Below are 19,752 nucleotides of genomic sequence, written 5' to 3'. Positions count from 1 at the left end.
TGATTGATAATTTTTTTTTCTTTGTTAATTTCTACAGAACATTTCATTTACGTTTAATAAATAGCAGAACATGCCAATCAGCCACCCAAAAACTTCTACATCAAAGTGAAATAAATTAATGTACCTAAGGGTATGATTTTCCCCCACTCTGTCATTTTTTGTGAATTTTTAATTGCTCAATTTAAATCTTGTTGCTGTCACTTGTTAGCTACTTTTGAAATCAAAGAGTAAAAATATGAAATGGATGCAGAAGCTGAATACAAGCCAAAGGACCAGGAGGGGGCTTAATGTGGTGAACACATCAGATTGACCAATATAGTTGTTTTTATTGTCAATGCTGATATTTAAAGGCTGTTTTGGTCCTAGATCATTTCTCGAGGTTAACAATACCATTCTTGTATTTTTATTGAGTCTATGGTTTATTGTCATTCTTAGCATGACCTGTTGTCATGTACTGGCCTTTTCTTTGCCATTAAACCTGCGCAGTTGTTAGTTGAGAGTTGATTGAAGCAGCAGCTTCATTTTATTAATCTGGTAGTAGAAACATTTTGGATCACAGTTTTTTTAGCTCCCATTCTGAAAATGTACCTTATCACAATAAAAAAGGTAATTGAGCCCTAATATTTTTTTCTCAGTATCAGTTTTCCAGTCATCATCTACAGTTAGGTGTAATCAGTCTTTTATTATCAGGTTTCTCCACCATCATTCATAACATCATATCTGTGAGCATGCATTGGACAGAGCATGCTCAGTAGAGTGTGTACGAACACTCCTAACAGGCGTGTGAACGAGGCAGAGCACACAGTGGCTGTGCTGCAAGATAAAATAAAGCAATTAGACTTTATTTTAAAAGACATCTGTTATTTCCAATTGATATGTTTGTTTTAGCCATTACTAAACTTTGAGGAAAATTACCAGAATGAAATTACCTGAAAATGTCATTTAGAGATTTTATAGAGAATAATTATTTTACAGACACTGAGTCTGGTTTACTTTAACTACAGGAGTGGCCACAGCAGTATGAGTTTACCCAATAGCTACATTTTGTCCATGTTGGGAATATTGAAGTTACATAATTATTTTTAGTTCTTCAACAGTTTCCTAAAGCTCCAGCTCTTTACCAGGTCTTGTTTTTAAATGAGTGGGGAGGAGACATAAAAATATAAAAGATACTTTAACTAGTCAGAAATGCTCCTTACAGTTTCTGCACAGCTTTTGCAGGGAGAATCACAATTTAGGTTGCAGTTAAACAATATTGTTAGAGTTAAGCTGCCATGGAGGACAATGTTGTAAAGGACCCATTCAGTCAGAAATCATATTTGCATCTGATGCTCGTTCCTATAAAGCCAATATTATTCCCCTTCGGTTTAAAATATGCATGACTGGCATTGCAGAGAAGTCAAGCAGGCTTCATCTAGCAGTTGTCAGAGCTACAGCCAAAAACCTCTGAATGGAGAGAGTGATTGTCCCTTTGGCTACTTTTTGCATGGTATAAACACACACACAAATATTCTTATTCATGGTACATTCCTTGTTCTTCTGAAATTAGCATACTAGGACAATGAGACAATGATAAGGGCTGCTGTGTTTCACTTTGTGGCCTTTGTGTCCAGTCAATAAACAGCCTGTTTTCTTTCATCAGAGCCTGCAATATTTTGCATTGAGAACATGAGGACTCTTTCATTTACTGTTCCCTGTACCCTCACAATATCCAGCCTTCATTGAGAATAATGCCAACTCTGTTCTTCATCAAGGAACTCAGACAACTGAAGTCCAAGAGGAAATTCAGTTCCTTGAGCCTAAAACAAAATCCAAAACCCTGTTGATGCTTCTGACTCATGCCATCTGTGCCTTTGTGGAAAAAAATGGGAAGAAATAAATTAACATATTAACATAAGCTTTTCACCTGAGAGTACTCCAGAGAGCCTATCTGTAATAAATATATCAAATTGCATGCATACTGGTGCTGGGAAGACCTTAGTCTGGAAAAAACAATAACCTACTATTTTAAATAACTGAGTGGATTATTTCAGGATATTAGGAAACCATCAGAAGGAGGGCCCAAAGCTGCTTAAATCCATCATAAGAAGAAAAGCATCTTCATGTGATGAGCCACAAATAGCTGAAGTGACTGAGATGAGCTAATCTTATCAATGACTAGACAGGACAGGACTCAGGACAGGAGAAGAGACTTCATCACATAGCTGAAGAAACTAGGAACAGTTAAGATCTCCTAGGCCTCCAGTAGACGACCCGACCTGGTGATAGCTCATCATGATGTATCAGAATAGCACAGAAACATGAGCAAAGACATTTGCCAAATGTATTATGGTTATTTGGGATTTGTAACCTCTGGTTATCACAGCATTAGGCAGTGATGAAATGCCTAGTGTATTATTTTGTATAATTTTGATGGAGTCAGACAAATAGGAAATCTTGTGTAAATTTATTTCTTCTCACCCCTTCCCACTTGGACAGATGTGAACTTTCGTTCTCAGACTCCAAATCTCTCACAAATATGTACAACAGTTCCAACATAGTCAAGCCTTGGAAGATCAGACATTATCTTGTTTTAATAAATCTGCTGCTTGTGGTTGAGGAGAATAGATTATTATTACTATTACTATGCTGTTTTTCTCCTTTTCTATGAAAGAAAGCAGTTTACTGCTCTCACAAATTTACTTTCTGATCCCAGAGTTGTATGTTAAAGGCATGCATGTATGAATACATGACTGTAATCTGAGAAAATGATTCATCATAAGCACTAGTGCATGTGTGTCAAGTCTTTGTGTAGTGGGGACATTTTTCACATATTATACAGTATTATCCATTAATAAATGAGCCTCTACCTCCAAAAGCTCATAGTACCCATTTCCTGTGTGAGTCATTATCTGTACACTCAAACACACACACTAGAGAGGAAAGTATCTGAAAAACCTCTTGTACACCCTGTGCTTCCTCTCACATGTCATGTTTTCTTTTCCTTTCTGTCTGTCCTCAATTCTGTCCATTAAAGGGAGGACAGACAAGTCAAAAATTTCAAACTGAGGTTTGGTGAATACAAGTATGTAATCTGCAGCAGCTTGCAAGTACTGGCTGGTAGCGAGAGTGCCAGGAGTTCAAAGGCCAACTTTTGATCTTCCTTCCTGAATTTTGATGTCTTTTTGGAGCAGGGCCGAAACCAGATTTCTGTTTCACTGTAGCAAGCCCAAATCTTTAAAAAGTCAGTGCAATTGGCGCAAATGATTTTTATGAGTCCTTAACTTACCACCTCATTGGCCACACACAGATATTTACACAAGTGTTTAGATTAAGATCACAAGATCTTAATCTTAATCTAAGATCTTGCCCTGCTCCAATGATCATACCTTGAATAAATGTGCAATATTTAAATTAGAATGGTGTCGCCAGGGGCAACATATTGACTGGTCACAACCTCTCATCAGCTCTGCATCTCACAAATATGAAGTTTCTAATTACCTTCATCATTATAGTCATTTAGCTGAACTATTTCTGATGAGAGGAGCAAGGCGTTTGATGCCAAATCTTAAGCTTTGGTAAAACTTTTCTTTCTAGTAACGTTCAGTCTGTAGGGTGACTCAACACAAAAATTTTCTAATTTGAAATGGGGTGAAGGTTAATAAATAAATTAACTGACATTTCAGAATGAAATATTTTCCACCTGGAGTGGAACTATTTGAACCCCATTTTCATGTATGTAGTAAATAAGAAAAGGGAAAATAAAACTTTTCACACTTTCAGTATTTATGTTGTGTAAGAGGTCCTTTACAGGACAAATAGAAGATCTGAGATGTTCAAAGATCCTGCCTGATGTAGGTAAGAATACAATGATTCATTCCTGGATAATGATTCTCTCCTACCAGTTTCAGCAGCATCTTCACAGCATTTTTTGGTTTTCTTCTGGGATTGATTAACAGATTCCCCACATCTATTTATCCATGGAGCACAGAACCCTTCTCCTTCCTGAACCACATGATCACTTGACATTCTCATGGTGTTCAATTCCATGTCATTGATGAATGAGTCAGACATCTGAAAAGCAATTATGCCCAAGTTTGAACTAGACTGGTGAATGTCTGCAGTTCTCTTCCTGATGTTGGCTGATTTCTGTGGATGTTGCAGAAGGAAGCAGAGTGCTTGAGCTGTTGCCTGCAGCTGCTTTCACAGGCAAGCCTCCACATAGGCCTCAGTGCTTGACACGGACGTCACAGGTTCAAGTCCCGGCCTGATGACCTTTGCCGCATGTCTTCCCCCCTTTCTCTCATTACCCACTTTCCTGTCAATTCAGTATCAAATAAAGGCCACTAGATCCAGTAAAATCTTTTTAAAAAATGCAGCCTGACAAAAAAATGGCCAATTCAATTGAAAAATAATTTGTTGATCCCGAAGGTAAATTAAGTGTTGTTGTAACTCATAACAGTTCATTTTCTTCAAAGGGTTATTGTAGTTAGTGATGGCTGTTGGCAGGAAAGATCTCTTTGTTGGCTTCACATACGAGCTCAGGCTCCTGGCCCAGAGAGGTGACATTCCATGTCCTGAGAGCCAGCTTCTGTAGCTGAGGATCAGACCGCCAAGGTCCCTGTGGTTGGCCACCTCCACCTCTCACATTGCACCCACCTGGGACCCATCTGCCTTGGGTTACCAAACTAGGGGTATGAAGCCCATCACAGTATAGCTCCTAGGAGGTCACAGGTTGTTGAACCTGTGACTGCCTGTTGAACATAATATTAATTTGGGTGCCTCTAGTTTAATCTGTCGTCCAAATGTCTGTTTTAGTTTGTGTTACTCTACATATCCAATGCACTGAATGACACAATAGAATAAGCTCCAAATACTTTCTTTGAACATTTTGAATGTTTTGTGGAAAGATGTTTTGGCTTGTGGACATTTTGGAAGCCCAGCAATCCGAGGAATGTTCAACAGGAACAGGAAGATCAAGAACCCCCATCACCTCTCCTCCACTGTCACCAACCCACAAAGACCTGTGCAGGTTCCTGTCCATGGTTCCTATCATCTTCTCATACATCATCCTTCTAACCATCCATCTGTCAGGGGCTGTGGTGGAACCCAGCACAGCCAACAGACATGAGCCACTGTCAGGTTAAGTCTTCCCTTACGAGAACCCTTGTCAAAGTTGTCCAAGAGCCCTGTCAGAACCTGCCGTGCCATGCCAACTCAATCTTAGTAGTGGACAAAGTGAAGAAAGAAGGAGCTGTCCCATCAGTCTCCATTATGGAGGAGTGTTGTTGCTCTGCTGTCGTATTCCTGTGGTACTCCAAGGGAGATACTGTCTCATACATCATCAGGGAACAAAAGGCCTGGCCAAGGCGGTGTGGAGGGGGTGGAGACGATAGGTCTTTCCTTCCCCCATGACACAAACACACACACGCACACACACACGTCTTCCGCAAAAACATCCCTCAGCATCTTGAGTGAAACAGAGTAACATGCAAAACTGCAAAATACACAATTAGATTTATTCATCAAGGGCAAAATAAGGCTTACAGTTAAACTGCCATTTATAGTTTAACCTAGAGACATAAACAAGATTTCCTATTTGTGAGATAGCTGATACCCAACAGAAAAACTATGTGAATTAAAATGTTTTTCATTTGCAGAAGTCAGCTCAAGCATGCAAGGTAAAGATGACCTGCAGCAAATACATTTTTTTTCAGTTGCTAACATGTGTCTGTCCAATGTATTTCTAAATACAAGAAGTACAACGTCATATTTTTTTTCTATAGCACAGACTATTTTTATGTTGTTTGACACAAAATACAGTCAGTGGATACATGTCAATAAAGATTAATTTTCTTTAATAGACAAGTTATGACATTAGCTAAAACTAGAGATCTGTTTGGAATTATGTACAGATGCACAGCACACCAGAATGGAGAACCTTAAATATCAAATAAAAACTTCTAGTTTTCAAGAACTTCAGCTTAAATACATTAGTTTTTTTGTTCAATTTAAATGTTACCTAAAGTACATTACAAGACAGACTAAAAACATTCCATAGCAAGAAAATCACTTTATGTTCAATTCAGTCCTGGTTGGTAAAATTTAGCTAGACATAACAAGTTAGTTTATCATGTCAATTAAGAATTTATCTAGGAATGCTTTTACAACAAGACAGATCAGATCTGGTGCTTCAGAGGAAGTATGTGACGATGACTGACAGGAGCCACTCCATTTTAACAGGAAGAGGCCTCCAGCAGAACCGGCTCAGTATGAGCCAGGAAAGACACCAGGCGGAGGAGAAAATGAGAGCTTCAGCAATGTTCTCAGGTGGGAAGAACAGAAGAAAAACAGGCTAACCCAGGAGGTTGCAGTAAAATTTTATCTGTCAGGCATTTTGCTTTTTGATTGTTTGTTTGTTTGTTTGTTTGTTTTTACTACATCTCATCAAGTCCTTTTGTGTTTTATTTACCCTTGTCATAGCAACTGAACTGACGGGTGCCGGGAGGAAAAAGAGTGACGGCGGTTCTAGTTAGCTGAGGTATAAACCTACTGTACAGGAGCTGTTGCGATCTGTTTTTATGTACAGATTGCTTAATATACCGTCAGATATCAGCTATGAAATAAAACGGTTCTGAAAGTTGTTGGAAAGAAATATCATGTTGTTTAGATCGTTTTACGTTACATGAGTTGAATCTGTTTAGCTATATTGTGTCTTTCTGTGAACATGCTGGTGTACAGATAAAAAAAATTACAAATATATTGTATATCGTTTATGCAGTAGCATATAGACTAACAAATGGGAGTTATTCTGAGACTTAAGTGTGTGACATAAGCTGTACCTTTGTATTAAAGGATCTAAAACTGTTTATTACAGGAATAAGTATATTGTCTAGAAGGACAAAGAAAATAACATGGACACAAAGATTATTTTGAAGAAAGATCAGATCTGGTGCTGTTTGAAATGTTTAATAAATGTTTAACCAGAACAGATTCCAGGAGAATTATTGAAGCACAGATTTGTTTCTGCCTCATCACTCCCAGCTGTTCTATACTTTCTACAGGAAAATCAGCATCTGTTACACTGACACCAGTCCTGCTGTGTGTAACACATGCTACAATCACAATCTTTAATATGTTTTCTGGAGATGTTGCCATCAGGGCCACTGGCCCAAGCCTCCATGGGGACAAAGCAGAATTTTATTTTGGGGCTCTCTATATCTGCTACTAACATGGATTACTGTAAATCAACAGACAATTAGATAATTCGAACAACTGCTATAAACTCATTGCATCTCTGAATAGTGCTGTTTATGTTATATCTTACATGCATATCATCTAGTGGTGGCAAAAGCAAGAAGAAAGCTCTGGACTTAAGACACATATTTATGACATGCTTTGATTAAACTAATTTATCTTCAGTGTAATTCTAGTACCAAAAAATTAACTTCATAGCAGGTGAGTCTCTTTATATTCTATATTCAAAGTCTATGTGGAGTGTTGGATGTGCTAGATGTGTCAAACGCTAGCGCTAGGTGCTTGAAGTGCGCCGCAATAGCCCTCGACGTGCCTCCACATAGACTTTGAATGCAAACGTGCCTGACGCTAAAACACATTTGGTGTGAATGCACCATTGTATGTCCAGTGTCACATTAGGTCAATACTTCTCAATTCCAGTCCTGCATGTTTTAAATGTGTCTCTAGTTCAGAACAGCTGATCCAAATGATTGCATGACCTCTTCTGCAGTAGCATGTCTTCTGCAGATTCAATACATGTGTGTGGCAGAAGGGGAACACCTAAAACATGCAGGGCAGGGGGGTGAGGACCGGAATGAGAAACACTGCATTATGTCCATCATATTAGGACCAAAGCTTGGTCCTAATATGATGGACTCATTGCTTTGGGTCAGGGGAAACATTTAGAGGTGAGATGTGAATTAAGTTTTAGTTCATGTAAGGGTTATGAATAGACTAGTATTGGTTAGGGTTAGGGAAAATGTGTGGGTTAGGCAAAATCGCAGCTACTAAAATGAAGGGAAATCAATGCAAAGTTCTAATATGAGTCGAAATAGTTTTGACAAAGCTGTACAGCATTTTGTTTTCTAAATCATTCTATAAATAAACAATGATGGTACAATGTTAGGTTGTATTTCTGCCAATTGTGTAGCTGCAGTACATTAGTAGTCTAATGTGTTGAATGTGAGACACATTCAACACATTAGAAACCAATCAGAACCAAAAGCTTGTCTTTTGGTTCTGATTGGTTGTTTCTGGACAGTAGCAGAGCCAGAGGACTTTTCACAGATTCTCTGTTTCATATTCTGCTGTCAGACACTTTTAACAAATTTTCATCCATCCATCATCTAACACACTTATCCTTGCCCACACACATTCACACCTTAGGACAATTTAGAGAGATCAATTAATCAATTAATTTTTGAGAAATCTTACCTGCTGCAGCATAGGAAAGTTTTAATAATGTTTCTTATGCTGCTTTGAACTCTGAAACTGATGTTGTGTTTTCTCCATTGATTTTGGAGTCAGGAATTTTATTTGCGTTGAGGCCGGTGTTTGTTTTTATTTCCCAAATAAAAACAGACACAGGCCATCATATTTGGACCAAAGCCCAGTCCTAATATGATGGACTCTTTGCAAGGTTTTGCTAAAACTGGTTTTGCCCAGTTTTAGCAAAACCTGGGTCTGGATAGTGACCTAGGTTAGTGCCACCTGGGTGTGGGTCGGCGTAAAGGCCGAGCTGGGCATAGATTGGCCTTCACGCCAATGCCAACATGAAGGCCCTCCATGCAACCAGTGGAGGTCGGTCGCATGGACGTCGGTCTTTTCTCGGAGCTCCATGTTTGTGTGCAGGTTTGGCTTTGCGTGGACCCCTCTGTTTGCAACCTGGGTGTGGGTCGGCGCAAAGGCCGAGCCAGGCTATGCATGGAGACCCCTGGTTGATTGGAGGTCTGTCTTTCCTTGGTCTCCTCTGTTTGCAGGGGGACCTCTGATTGGGTGGAGACTCTAGGATGGTTGTTTTCCAGAGCAAGTTTCAACTTCACCTTCAGGTCTGCAACCTGACCCTGCAGAGATTTCACAGTTTCCTATCCATCTTATTCTGGGAGGCTTACTGGGGAAACGATTATGGGTCTTACTTCCAGCGCCTACCAGAAGTAACAGTATTTCATAGTAATTTGTAGGGTTTTTGGCTAATCTATATTCATGATAGAAGTTACATCTCTCTTTTCGGTTATTGTACAATATTTAGTAAAACTTGCTTACGGACACACCGTCTGCTATCAGAGAGCTGCTCAGTACAGAGGACCATAATTATGAGTTTTATCACGGGGAGCGACAGGAACACTGCGTTAAGTTTTGTAACGGAATGACCGTGACTTAGCAGGACTGTTAGCAGCTTGTTTCTCTGAAGAGTTGACAGTAATAAAAAAGAGAAAAGCAGTGAAGTTCTGAGCTGCAGGTTTGTGCCGACGGTATAAAACAGCAGAACTACATAATATTAGCTTGGTGTGATGTGAATTTTCAAAAGATAATAAAGTTCATGAAGTGAAATTTACCCATCCAAAATCTTTCTACAACGTTTTAACAATAATATGGATATTATCTGCTCTTTTTGTGAAGGAAATCCAGGAGATGTGTTTCAAGTATTTTGGTCTTGCCCCTTTTCTGTTCAATTTTGGAAAAGCATTTGCACTTTGATTTGTACTTTCATTGATCCAGATTTCTCCCTTTGTCTTGATCATGTATTGTTTGGCCTCACTGACTACCCAATAACCAAAAAAAAAAAAAACTAAACATTGTTATATTATTAATCTTATTATATTCTTAGCCAAATGGCACATTCACAAATTCCATTATGCTAATCAAAAACCACTTCTTTCCATTTTTGAAAATGAGGTCAATATATCAGAACTATTGAAAATTCCACCAATACCAAAGCTATTAAAGCATGATCTTTATCTCCTCTCTTTAATGTATTTATGTAATGTTATAGTGATGTGTCGTCTCAATGTTTGTAACCCCTGGCAAACATTATACCACAATGTATGCTGTGTTTGTACTGTTATGTATTCTGTATCTCAATAAAGATCTATAAATAAAAAAATAAAATACAGTGAAAATACGGTGCGGTGGGCACCGGAAGTAAGACCCATAATCATTTCCACAGTAAGCCTCCCAGGAATAAGGTGGATAGGCCCGAGTCGGGGGCGTCCCACCCTCCCAGCCCCCCTGAAGCCACCCAAAATTTAGGATGTGGTTTTATCAGGAATAAAACCAAAATAAAAATGGGACTGAAAATGTATATATTTGTTTTAAATGTTGAAAGAGAAATAAACAGTAATTGCAAATCCATCAAATCCAGATGTTGGCTGCTGATGCTGTTTGTGCTTTCGTTTAAGGTCCTGTTTAATTGAATTAATAGTTCATGGGGTCTAAATTCTCTTACACTGTTAATCGGTGGGTCAGAAACTGAAAAGTTTGGAAACCATTGTTCTAATAAATTGTAGATCTGGCTGTAGATGAAGGATCATCATCCTGCTGAAGGTGACTGTCCACCCCAGTCTCAAGTCTTTTTAAAGGGAGACAAGTTGAACAGTGACTCACAAACATCTGGCCAAGCGAGGTTTGCCAGATCAGAGCATGATTCAGATATAGCCACAAGTTGTGGTTTTATACCGTGTTGCAGTATGTTGTTGCAGTTGTTATGTGTGTGAGTATTTTTCTTCATAAAGACGCTTCTGTCTCACGCACAGCAGCTGATGAATGGGGCCACTTTAGGTTCTGTGATGTTTCTAGTGAACTGATCTGTCATTTAATAAAAATGACCTGATCCTCACATTGAGAGAGGAAAAACTGAGGGCAGAGAGGTGAAGAGATGAATGAGATCATTACAAATCTATCACCAATATTTCCACATCACTGAGTCTGGCTGTTGTTATTTGAACAACAAAAACAGATGTAGCGCATGGAGCAGTTTCCATGGCTGAACTGGGTTACAAAACAAGCTATTGCTTCATATGGACTGGTTAAAGAAAGCCCCTTCATAGGATGAGCTCACCATCAAAGATTATAGTTCAACACCTTTTGTTTCATTCCAGGTGAAGATTCAGTTTGGTTTTTGTTGTAAGTTTGCAAGGCAGTCATGACAGAGTTAGTTCTATATGCAAAGAGACAGAACTTCCTGTTCTCTAACATGCACATCCTCTTGTCTGCAGGTTATTGTTGCTTTTCAGGACTCTACAGGGATACAGCTGGTGTTGATGTTTAAAAGTATCCTGGTAAAAAAATAATATATTTAAGTATTTTTAAATATGCTGTATTTTTCTGAAATCCATGTTTAGTATGTCATCAAGTGGACATATATATTAAGCTAGTTGGGATTTATAAAAGAAAGCCTCATGCAGGAGCACGGTTTTATACATCTGAATTTTTTTGTGGTTGACACTTTTCAAAATTTGTCCCTAAGCCCATTTTTAGTCTGAAAGCATGCACACATTTTTATACATCAGGCCCCTGCTTGTTATACACCAAATGCAGAAGTCCAGGAAAAGAACTGCAAACCAGCAGCAAAGCATGAAGGCAGATGTTTGGAGAGGTTTTGCTGCAGCAGGACCTGGACAGCACATTCAATCTACCTTGAATTTTGTTGTTCTGTAAAAACAAACAAACTGGGAAGCAAAACGGTGCCATGCAACATGATAATGATCCCAAACATAACAGTAAATCCACCAAGGACTGGCTGAGAACTGAGGAATGGGAAGTCTTGGTCCAAGATTACACATCAGGATCATGAAATAAAAACACTTGTCATAAAGCAGATGTGAAGAACAAAAAAAAAAAAAACAAGAACAACTATGTTCTCCTTATTTAGGTGCAGCCCCCAATCTTGTAAGTCAGACTCACTAACAATGACACTGCTACTCACTCCCTATGGTGTCACATCTGCTGTGATACATCCTCTCTTCTGTTCTCTACATTTGTTCTCCCACATACTTGGCCAGCTCACACATCATAGAATGGTGATTGGGTCAGGGTATGTACAGCAGTGAGACTGTCAAAATCTGGATTTACATTTAGTAACACTTGGCCAGTCATCTGTGACCCATCATGAGCTGGTCATGTTAAGGAGATTTCCCTTCCTTGTTTTGATTTTGTGGATTCCCTTTATTACATAAGTGTACAAAGTTCAAACTTACACACTTGGCATTTTGGCAATAGAACAGTTTCTCTGGAGCTAAGCTAGCCTATGAAACCTAACACTGATCCATTGCAGGAGTCTGGTTGACAAAACATACTCAACAAATGAAAATCAATTTATACAAAAAGTTATATGAAGATTTCCTTACTTTATCCACCACTTACTACTTTATACTCAGCAGACAGCCCACACACTGCTGGGCAGTGGCAGTTTCTAATATGGGTGACATGGACAACCTTTTCAAGGTGATCAAAGTGTGTAGACAATCACACACATATATGTAGCTGCACAAAGGTGTGCTGCGTAATTATGGTTTTGGCTCTGATAGATGGAGAACATGGCCAATAGAAAGATTAGGAGAGAACCTGTGTTCAGAAACCATATTGAACTGCTGGGATGTGTTGATGGTGGTTCATTAGCATTTAGATTGCCCAGACTGATCATCCTGGAGCTATGAGCAAAACTTAAAACAGGAGCCATGTGTTAACGGTGCAGTTGGAGCTGCTGACAGGTCAGACAGTCATCCTTCAGTCAAGCCATGCCAGCTATGTTCTTTTATACATGAGGCCCCTGGTCTCAGTCCAGTACATGACAAACACAGGGCCATAAGAAAAAAACATATACATACACGCACAATCATCTTAGAATGATTGTATACCTACCTAACATACATGTTTAAATACAAAGAGAAAGTGCCAGAGCGCCTTGAAAAACTAGTGGATGCATGTGCAAAACATACAGATGCACAACAGGAATAATTCTGTGATATTTTCTGTTCCTCTGTATGATAGAAGCTCCTTGACAACATTAAACTAATCAAGACTCACTTAGAAATGACCATACTCTGGTTCCTCTATGCCATGACCACATGAACGTTCCCCTGTAGGATCTGACTGTGGAGTATTGAATCATTATCTCCTTCAAAGCAACAACAACTTCTGGAATAGTCTTAGCACTGCAAAAGTAATTTTTATGGGCCAGAGAACAGGGGTTTGCTGACCCTGGAGTCAGCCTGGAAATCAGTAGAGCAGATCCCCTGGTGGCAATCAGTTATTGGCCAGAACGGAATTGTCCAAAGTCGTGACTTAAGGGCTGCAAACATCCCTGCTTCAACACAACTGAATCAAATGAATACTTCCTCAACATGTTCCAGCAGAGCTTAGAGATATGAAGGTTCTACTTCAGCTCTCTGAATGAGATGTGTTATAGCAGGAGGAACACATGACCAACTCTCTTAACAGATGATTGAGAGATGTTTGATATTAATGCTGCCATATTTAAAACAAGGAGAAAAAAAATCACTCAGTACTGCTGCAGGTACATCGCAATGTACTGTATGTCCCTGAAGCATTATTGAAAATAATGTTGCTTTTCCTGCAAAAAAAAATCTAGAATTTAATTTCTGTGATGGACTACTGACCTATCCAGACTTGCACATTGACCTCTGAAAAAATGAGGCACCACCCCTCCCAGCACTCTGCCAGGAATATTTTGGCAAAGAAAATGAATGGAATGTAGACTATGAAAGCCCAAATTTTAATTTTGAAGTAATAATGTGATCACATCAAACTTTGTCCAACTTGACCAAATAAAACTGTTTGACTGCAACAAATCTTAAAGACGTATATCTTCCAATCTGTTACATCTTGTCTCTGAAGAACACATGCTGTGTCTTTCATTCTTGGACTGCAGACCCTGACAGCCCAGCTGAGACTGCTCCTGAAGTAGGAGTAATGATAGGAAAAGATCACACACACATACACACACACGCCCACACAAGAAAGAAAAACACAGGGAATCCCTTTAAGTGTTAATTGTTGGAACAAGATTTTTGAATTTTAATACTTTCTCACTGACACTTTTTGTTCATATTGCTTTTACATTTTGTGGCCGTTTGTTCAGCAACAGCTGAATGAGAAATACTTTGTTAAAGACTTTTACTTTTGTTGCTTCTCTCTTGTTAATTTCTCTTGACCTGCAAACGAGTCAGGGTGATTGTTTTTTCTTAAAAAAAAAACATTACTGAGGGAAAAATGAAATCTGATTACAAAATCAAGCTTGCCTCCATCCGACGGAGCCTCAGTAAAGTGTAAAACAATGAGGTGGAACAAGCCCATATGTCACAGTAAGTGCAGCTTTGACAGAAGCTGGTAACAGCGTACCTCATGTAAGAACAGACAACCAGTACAAACCTCATGGAGGTACTGGCTGTCTGAGCTGTACAGACTTATGTGCTGCATGTTTGTAGAGTTGTGTAGTAACTAGTTACATTTACTTAATTACATTTACTCAAGTAATTTTAAAAAAAAGTACTTTTAAAAGTATTTTTACTTAGCTGTACTTTTTACTTTTACTTGGGTAATTTTTGTCACAAAGTATTTCTATTCTTACTTCAGTAAAATGTCTGGATTTTCTGCCCACTGAATGAAAATCATGTTTTAAGCAAACATTCCCCAGACACACACACAAACACACACCTGCAGTTTTTGTTAACGTTTCATAAGTTTTATATTGAAAGATACTAATATGGAAAATAATTATTTTGCCTGAATTTCTTATATTTTGTTACGTGAATTATTGTCGTTTTGGCTCTTAAAATACCAAATTTGCATAACTTTACATTTTTTGGTGCATATGATGATATAATATTTGGAATATTAAATGATTGATAATTTAGACTTTTTACCAAATACGTTTTTACTCTTACTTGAGTAATTTCTTGGACGGCTACTTTTATTTGAGTGAAAATGTGTTGAAGTTGCTCTTGTGTACAAGTTTCAAGGTACTCTGCCCTCTGCATGTATGTCAGCACTACAGCAAAATATATTTGAAAATTCAAATGACTGATTTGACAACTGAGTGGTCGCTCTGTGCGCCTGCAATCACTAAAATGAAAAAGCATTCCCTTGTTTGCACACTAAAACAAAACACTTTCCACAGCTAGCTGTTTTATTTTTATTCCAGGAGCAATCTGTCTGTCTGTCTGGTGTTGTCTTGAATACGTGATGGGGACAGTGAGGTCCACGCGGCACCAGCAGCTGCGCTCCATTTCACGCAAATTGGGAAAAGTGCGCAGGCACGTGCGTGCGCACCGTTTTGTACATCTGAAAAAAAAATTGTGCCCGCACTTTCCGAAATTTATCCCTTCGACAAATTTTAGTGTGAAAGCTGCGAACTCTTTTATGCATTTCATGTGTTTGTATGGAAGTAGATTGTGCGGGCTTTGTCGAGTTTCTGTCAGTCATGTCTTTAAAGGTGACACCGAATGTGTCAATATCTTTTGTAAGTCAAGCCACTGATTTGTTGTTAAATAATATTATTTGTCTATTCTCTATCGAAATACTCACTGAAAAATATAACTGTTGCACATGTTTTTTTTCTTGTCTATGTAAATATTTGGTTTCAAACTCTCAATTTTAACTTTCCACATCAAAAATGTTCAACAAATCCCGACGAAGAAATATGAAAATATTTTTTTCTCAAAATGACATAGGGAACAATTAGCAAAAATACAGCCTACATTTTCTTTTCCCAAGTCAAAGTATCAGGGCAGCCCGACCTGCCCTGATACTTTGCTTGTGGCCCTCTCTCTCTTTAGAAGCCGCATCGCATTGGGTCTGACCAGCCATGGAAAACTGCTCAGGCCAGTTAGAGTCCCAAAAGGTATTTGTTGCAGGACAGCGCTGAACACAAGCGCTGACTTTCAGCTGTCCACCTGAAACAATGTCCACTTATAGTCCTGTCCTTTTTCCTGTATGTTTATTTTAAAAACCCTTTAAAACAACATTTTGTTTCCTCACAATCAAATTAACACTCTGTCTCAAGTCTTAATTTCTAGCAGATATCACAATGTGCTGCTGTGAATAAAAGACCTACCAAAATTAGTTCTTTTTCATTTTTATCTAGGAAAACAAATTTATTATAATTGTAGGACAAAAGCTCATTTGCGCTATTTTATTTTTTCTGCTCATCTGTGACCCATCTCCAGTTTTGCTCCAAACTTGTGATGATCATATTCTTTGGCTGAGTGCAGGACTGGGCTGCATGCCAGATGCTTTAAAATCAATAACAGTAAATTAGGATGAAGGTGAAAATGGATCATCCAAAGGACAACAAGCTCTTAATGTTTAAGAGAGGAAGTTCAAAGGCAGCTGAGAGTTTAGTTGACTCTTCATAATACATTGCAAATTAAATCAATCCATGCAGAGAAGGAGATGACAATGGTGATGACGACAGCGACTGTAATTATACTGCTAAAATCTGGCGTTACAAGACCAAAATTCAGGTCAGCCCTGTCCAACGCCGATCAGAACCTTCTATTTACGACCTCCTCCACTGATACTAGAACATAATTTGTCCTGGCCTCCGTTGTCATACTGCCATTAATTTCCTTCTGACACTGCTCTTCAGTTCCACACTGCTGCAGACGAAGTTGCAGTAGTTAGCGTTGTTTACTAGCCCCTCCCAGTGGTGTAAAAGTGTTACTGCACTGTCGCGGACGGAAAATCCTGCTTTTGCTGCTTGTGACAAGAATATACAGGTAATATGATTTAGCAGATCAGAAATGATTAATGATTAGAAAAATGTTTTCCTCTCAAACTCCTGATATTTATAATTAAGATAAACAAAATAGCTTAAACATGAACTGTTGTATGTGTCATGTGCTTAAACATGAACTGTAGGTGTGATGTTCCTGACAGAAGTATGAAGTTGGCAACTTACCTGAAATCCATGCCACCTGTTCAAGAGTTATATCCTGTTAAATAAAAAAGACCTGTGGGCATGCTCTAAGAATCCTTGTTCAGAAAAACTCTTGTCACACTGAAACACACACTTCAGATCAGAATCTTAAGACCAATAAGTATTCTCATTGGATCACTGGATTGGAACCAGGTTGTGAGATGAGTTTAAAAATGTTAAAAGAAAAAATGGGAGCAAAATCCAAAAGACACAATAGGCAAATTATCGAAAGCAAGCTACTCTAAATGAATGTTCAGTCTTATTAACAGTATGATACCATTAACCACAAAGGGGGAAAAGAAACAGAGCAGAACAAAAAGTATAAAAAAAAATGTCTCAGTAGTGAGCAGCCACCATGCTTGTGATGATTCTAACATGTTATTTCAACATTTTTGATGTTGAGATAAAATTCCCACCAGTTTTTCTTCTGTATAAAGCTGTACAGTAAAGCAAGTTTTTTAAAATTGGAAGTCAATCATTGTATTGTTTTTTTTATTATTAAACATCAGCCTCTATTTTGCAGTGCTAGCCTGTAACCATTTGGTCTATGAGTGAATAGAGTAAAGGTTTGTAATGTGACAGTCACTCCACCAGCTGCAGGGCAAAACTCAGAGTTCTGCTCGGTTCTGACCAGCAGTAGATTGTACAGCAGATGTTTCGCAGCATAACTTCTAAATAGGAATTCAAAACCTTTAGAAACTGTCACGCCATGTGACATGTCTCAGAATCAGAATCAGCTTTGTCAGACAAGATTGTGTACACAAACAGAACATTTGTTTTCACACGCTCTCGGTGTACAAACATACTTATAAACTTTAGAGGAAATAAAATTAAAAGTATAAAGAACAATAAAAATACAATGAGTATAAAAGCATTCAACCCCTTGGATCTTTTACTCTTTCAAACCTTTCAGGCATGATCAACAAAATGAAACTTTTATGACCCTTCAAAAAAATGACAGAAAACCCTTAAAACGTGAAAACTGGTTTCTACAAAATAATGACAAATGTCTCATTTAACTTAAAATAAGGGATTAGATAAATATTTAGTCACTTTAAAGTGACTGACATAATTCAACAGAGGTCCAGCCATTTGGTGCTAGTTGTCTCATGAAGAGTGGAATAAAGATCAGCTACAGTGATTGTGGTACAAAGACAGCTGTGTCTGGAAGGTCCATCAGTATTCCTGGCTTTACTTCAACCAATCACACACACACACACACACACACACACCCACCTACACACACACACACACACACACACACACACACACACACACCAAGTTTCATATTTTATATAGAAAGAAACTGATTTAGATTTTTTTTTCTTTTGCCCAATTTTGTTATTTTGTAATTTTGTTATTTATATGAATTATATTTCACTTTGGTTTTTAAAATCCCAACATTTCTAAATATAACTTTATATTTAGATCTGTCTGTCATTTTTAAGTATTAAATAATTGTTTTGATCAGTTACTCTTTACTGGAATAGACTTTTGTTGGGGTTTTTTTTTACCAAATACTTTATTACTCTTGAGTAATTTCTTGTGATGACTATTTTTTTGAACTTATACTTCAATCAAAACAAGTTGAAATATTTGTAGTTTTACTTGAGTACAGTTTTTGGGTACTCTACCCACCTGTGATGGAGGTTACTAGGAAAAATCCTGAATGAGGCCATTATAATTCATACACAACAAGAAAAACAAACTATAAAACACACATATTTGCCTGTAGATGCACCAGTTTCATTCAACCAACAGGGGGTGAAACAGTCCATAACCCCTTGTGCGGATGAAGAGATGCAAAAAGTTAATATAGATTTGGATGTTGATATGGTAAATTCTTCTATTTGTGAGGCCATTTTAGGGGCTGCTCGAGAAACAATCCAAAGGAAAAAAGGAAAATATAAGAAGAAAATTGTTCCATGGTGGACGAAGGAATGTGATGGTGCAATTAAATATCGAAATAAAGCTTTTAGATTGTTAAAGAGAAATCAGAATTTTCAGAATTTTATTGAATATAAAAGGTCACAAGCTCTGGTTAAAAGAATGGTGAAAAATGCAAAAAAGGTTTATTGGAGTAATTTTTGTGATTCTGTAGGTAGGGAAACAAAGATTTCAAAAGTCTGGGGAATGATAAAGAGAATGAATGGAATTAGAAGGGAATATGGATATCCAGTTCTGAAAGATGGAAATGATATTGCTGTGACTGAGGAGGAGAAAGCAAATATGTTAGTTAAAAAATTTGTTGAAGTTCATAGTTGTAATAATTTAAGCGCAGAAGAAAACCGCAGAAGAAATTGTACAATTAATGAAAATGTAAATTTATTAGAAGAAAATGTAAGAAATAATGATTTATTGAATAGTCCCTTTTCTTTATTTGAATTAAACAATGCCTTAGGAAAATCAAAAAATTCATCTCCAGGAAAAGATAATATTTCTTATATTATGGTTAATAAGCTTAGCAATTCATCTAAGAAGGTTTTATTGGAATTCTATAATAAGATATGGGAAGTGGGTATTTTACCTCTGGCATGGAAAGAAGCAATCATAGTTCCAATCTTAAAGCCAGGTAAAGATCAGTCAAATCCAGCAAGTTACAGACCCATTGCTTTAACTTCTCATATTTGTAAAATAATGGAGAGAATGGTAAATGAAAGATTGAGCTACTTTGTTGAAAAGAGGGGATATTTATCAAAATGTCAAAGTGGATTTAGAAAAGGGAGAAGCACTATGGATCCTTTATTATGTTTAGAACATGAAATCAGAAAAGGGCAAGTTAACAAGGAGAGTGTAGTGGCTGTTTTCTTTGATATAGA

The sequence above is a fragment of the Xiphophorus couchianus genome, chromosome 9, assembly GCF_001444195.1.
Source record: "Xiphophorus couchianus chromosome 9, X_couchianus-1.0, whole genome shotgun sequence".
Taxonomy (NCBI): Eukaryota; Metazoa; Chordata; class Actinopteri; order Cyprinodontiformes; family Poeciliidae; genus Xiphophorus; species Xiphophorus couchianus.
This window is presented reverse-complemented; position numbering follows the sequence as displayed.